We start from the raw sequence: 5,414 nt of genomic DNA, 5'->3' as shown, positions 1-5,414 counted from the left end.
CTAAAAGATTCAACACTAAGAATGAAATTACATTGCACATGAGAACACACACAGGTGAGAAACCTTTTACTTGCTCTGTTTGTAAGAAGAGTTTCTTCTGTAAGCATAGCATGACCACACACATGAGAACACACACTGGAGAGAAACCTTTTGCTTGCTCAGCTTGTGCTAAAAGATTCAACACTAAGTGGGAAATTATATTGCACATGAGAACACACACAGGTTAGAAACCTTTTGCTTGCTCAGCTTGTGCTAAAAGATTCAACACTAAGAGGGACATTATATTACACATGAGAACACACACAGGTGAAAAACCTTTTACTTGCTCTGTTTGTAAGAAGAGTTTCTCCAGAAAAGACAGCATGACCACACACATGAGAACACACACTGGAGAGAAACCGTTTAGTTGCACTGTGTGTGATAAGATGTTCAGGTTTAAGTATCAGGTCAGTAGACACAAGTGTGTAACAGTCATGGAAGCTGCAGGGATTTAAAAACACTTAAACAGTGATTGTGCTAAATGTAATTTAAAAACACAGCATGTTTAATATGAATGTATATTCGATGTTGTATCTCATCTTCTAGTCTTATATGTTGTCCTGTAGTTACTTTTTAAATTGTGTGCATGTTTTGAATATTATATATGTAGCTACTCTTTTATTCTATTTTCTCATTGTTAAAGAGAGGACATCTTATTATTTGCATTGTTTTTTTTCCCACACATTTTTTGCATTGCATTTTATTGATGTTATTATCCAACGAAAAGTATGAATGAATAAAATGGTTAACAAAATGTGGACTCTGGTAGATTAGCAGCATTGTTACATCACGGATGTTAACTACTGCAAAACATCAACAAAGAAGAAAATTGCTGAAGTTAGCAACACATCACTGAACTTTAGAGCCATCGTGAGTGGAGTTGCTTGTGTTTATTGCTGCATTTGTACTTATTTCACCTCACATCTTCACTTTTAATCCTAAAGTCTTCTTCTAATATTGTCATGACGTGGACTATGAAGGGTTTGTTTTCCCGAGATGCAATAAAAGTTGGAGCGGACATGGCGTGAAGGTAAGGACATATTTATTCTAACAAAGTACAAACAAAAGGGTACTTACAGAAGGCGCGCACAAGGCGGAGATAAAACTTGACTGAAACAAAAAGCTAGCACAAAGGCAACACTATGGACATGAAATAAATAAGCACTTACTGTGACATAAACTATGGCATGGACTATGATATCAAGGGTATCATCAGGTAGCATGGATATCAGAAGTAATCAGGTATCAGAGTTAATGTCGCCAGGCTGACTTTCTGGCAACTATCGGCTTAAATAGTCGTGAACATGATTAGCAACAGGTGCGTGAGTGCAAACGTGAAACAGGTGGAACTAATGGGTTGCTATGGTGACCAAACAGGAACTAAAAAGAGTCCAAAAACCAAACAGGGCATACCTTAAACAAAACATGATCACAGACATGACAGAGATCCCCCTTTAAGGACAGATACTAGATGTCCAAAACAAAAAACAAGGCAGGATCGAGAGTCATGGGAGGGCGGGAGGGGGACATGGCGGTGGGTCGCCAGACCAAGTGTCCCCGAATCCACCGGGGCAGAGTCAGGTGGCGGCGACGCGTAGAACATTGCTGCACCTGACGAGGTGGGCGACCCGGATCTGAACCCGAGTGGTGTTTTGTTATTGGACTTTTGTGCTCGTCACAGATTGTCAATAACAAACACCATGTTCAAACATAAGGGTGTCCATATGTGCATTTGGCACCAGGACACCCTAGGCCTCAGTTCCACGATCGACTTTGTAGTTTTGTCATCGGATTTGCTGCCTCATGTTTTGGACACCCAGGTGAAGAGAGGGGCAGAGCTTTCTACCGATCACCACCTGGTGGTGAGCTGGCTGCGATGGTGTGGGAGGATGCCGGACAGACCTGGCAGGCCCAAACGCATTGTGAGGGTCTGCTGGGAACATCGAGCAGTCTCCTGTCAGAGAGAGTTTCAATTTCCACCTTCGGAAGAACTTTGAACATGTCACGAGGGAGGTGCTGGACATTGAGTCCAAGTGGACGATGTTCCGTACCTCTATTGTCGAGGCGGCTGATTGGAGCTCTGGCCGCAAGGTAGTTGGTGCCTGTCGTTGCGGTAATTCTAGAACCTGTTGGTGGACACCTGTGGTAAGGGATGCCGTCAAGCTGAAGAAAGTGTCCTATCGGGTTCTTTTGGCTCATAGGACTCCGGAAGCAGTGGACCAGTACCGACAGGCCAAGCGGTGTGCGGCTTCAGCGGCCGCGGAGGCAAAAACTCGGACATGCGAAGAGTTTGGAGAAGCCATGGAAAACGACTTCAGGATGGCTTCGAAGCGATTCTGGACCACCATCCGCTGCCCCTGCGACCCGACCTCGGATAAGTTAAAGTTAAAGTTAAAGTACCAATGATTGTCACACACACACTAGGTGTGGCGAGATTATTCTCTGCATTTGACCCATCACCCTTGATCACCCCCTGGGAGGTGAGGAGAGCAGTGGGCAGCAGCGGTGGCCGCGCCCGGGAATCATTTTTGGTGATTTAACCCCCAATTCCAACCCTTGATGCTGAGTGCCAAGCAGGGAGGTAATGGGTCCCATTTTTATAGTCTTTGGTATGACTCGGCCGGGGTTTGAACTCACAACCTACCGATCTCAGGGCGGACACTCTAACCACTAGGCCACTGAGTAGGTAAGCGGAAGAAGATGGATGGATGGATGGATGGAAGTTGAATATGATTTCAGATTCAACAGACCTTATACAAGCATGAAACAGTTAATAGTTTCTGAATTATAGGCTTTTGTAAACAGTTCAATTAAACATATGCTTGTCTTTGTTACATTTTTCACCTTCATATTAACAAAATACTGCAAATATCGCTAGAAGTCTTGGTTTTCTAATAAATGTGTCCTTTTAATACTTACAAAACTGAGCATTTTTAAAAAATATTTCATTACCCTACATAAAGCTGTTATACCCTTAGATATACAGTCCTTGAATCTTGAGTCAATCAATCAATGTTTATTTATATAGCCCTAAATCACAAGTGTCTCAAAGGGCTGCATAAGCCACAACGACATCCTCTGTTCAGATCCCACATCAGGGCAAAGAAAAACTCAACCCAGTGGGATGACAATGAGAAACCTTGGAGAGGACCGCAGATGTGGGTGACCCTCCCCCCCACCCCCACCCTAGAGGAGACCTGTGCAATGGACGTCGAGTGGGTCTAGCATAATATTGTGAAAGTCCAGTCCATAGTAGATCTAACATAATAGTGAGAGTCCAGTCCCTAGTGGGGCCAGCAGGAGACCTTCCCGAGCGGAGACAGGTCGCAGCGCAGAGATGTCCCCAGCCGATGCACAGGCGAGCGGTCCACCCCGGGTTCCGACTCTGGACAGCCAGCACTTCATCCATGGCCACCGGACCTGTGTAACTCCCCCTCCACAAGGGATAGGGGGGAGCAGAGGAGAAAAGAAAAGAAACGGCAGATCAACTGGTCTAAAAGGGGGTCTATTTAAAGACTAGAGTATACAAATTAGTTTTAAGATGGGACTTAAATGTTTCCACTGAGGTAGCATCTCTAACTGTTACTGCTAGAACATTCCATAGTACTGGAGCCCCAATAGAAAACGCTCTATAGTCCGCAGACTTTTTTTGGGCTGTGGGAATCACTAATTAGCCGGATGACGCAGATTTCTTGCTGGGACATATGGTACAATACAATCAGCAAGATAGGATGGAGCTAGACCGTGTAGTATTTTATACATAAGTAGTAAAACCTTAAAGTCACATCTTAAATGCACAGGAAGCCAGTGCAGGTGAGCCAGTATAGGCTTATTATGTCATGATATTATGATCAAACTTTCTTGTTCTTGTCAAAAGTCTAGCAGCCGCATTTTGTACCAACTGTAATCTTTTAATGCTAGACATAGGGAGACCCGAAAATAATACGTTACAGTAATGGAGACGAGACGTAACGAACGCATGAATAATGATCTCAGCGTCGCTAGTGGATGAAATAGAACACATTTTAGCGAATTTACGGAGATGGAAGAAGGCCGTTTTAGTAACACTCTTAATGTGTGACTCAAACAAGAGAGTTGTTTTAGTAACACTCTTAATGTGTGACTCAAACGAGAGAGTTGTTTTAGTAACACTCTTAATGTGTGACTCAAACGAGAGAGTTGTTTTAGTAACACTCTTAATGTGTGACTCAAACGAGAGAGTTGTTTTAGTAACACTCTTAATGTGTGACTCAAAGGAGAGAGTTGGGTGGAAGATAATACCCAGATTCTTTACCGAGTCGCCTTGTGTAATTGTTTGGTTGTCAAATGTTAAGGTTGTATTATTAAAGTTAAAGTTTAAGTACCATTGATTGTCACACACACACACACTAGGTGTGGTGAAATGTTTCCTCTGCATTTGACCCATCCCCTTGTTCACTCCCTGGGAGGTGAGGGGAGCAGTGGGCAACAGTGGTGGCCGCACCCGGGAATCATTTTTGGTGATTTAACCCCCAATTCCAACCCTTGATGCAGGGAGGTAATGGGTCCCATTTTTATAGTCTTTGGTATGACTCGTTATAGTCTTTGGTATGACAGATGGTATGATAATAAATGTCGGTGTCTAGCAGAACCGATAATCAGCATTTCCGTTTTCTTAGCGTTGAGTTGCAAAAAATTAGCGGACATCCATTGTTTAATTTCATGAAGACACGCCTCCAGCTGACTACAATCCGGCGTGTTGGTCAGCTTTAGGGGCATGTAGAGTTGGGTGTCATCAGCATAACAGTGAAAGCTAACATGTATGATGTCACCTAGCGGCAGCATGTAAATGCTAAAGAGTGCAGGGCCAAGAACCGAACCCTGGGGAACTCCACACGTTACCTTAACATAGTCCGAGGTCACATTGTTATGGGAGACGCACTGCATCCTGTCAGTAAGATAAGAGTTAAACCAAGACAAGGCTAAGTCTGACATACCAATACGTGTTTTGATACGCTCTAATAAAATATTATGATGGACGGTATGGAAAGCAGCGCTAAGATCAAGAAGCAGCAACATAGATGACGCATCAGAATCCATCGTTAGCAGTAGATCATTAGTCATTTTTGCGAGGGCTGTCTCCGTAAAGTGATTTGCCCTGAAACCAGATTGAAAAGGTTCACAGAGATTGTTAGACACTAAGTGTTCATTTAGCTGCTGTGCAACTATTTTTTTGAGGATTTTGGAAAATAAACGGACATGAGGTCAGGATCGAGGTTAGGTCTTTTGAGCAGAGGATGAATAACCGCTTTCTTGAATGCTAGGGGAACAGTGCCAGAGGAAAGTGATAAGTTTAAAATATTTAGCACTGATGGACCTAACAATACAAAAAGTCT

This window comes from Nerophis lumbriciformis, linkage group LG27, assembly GCF_033978685.3.
Source record: "Nerophis lumbriciformis linkage group LG27, RoL_Nlum_v2.1, whole genome shotgun sequence".
NCBI lineage: Eukaryota > Metazoa > Chordata > Actinopteri > Syngnathiformes > Syngnathidae > Nerophis > Nerophis lumbriciformis.
Note: the sequence above shows the minus strand (reverse complement) of the source record.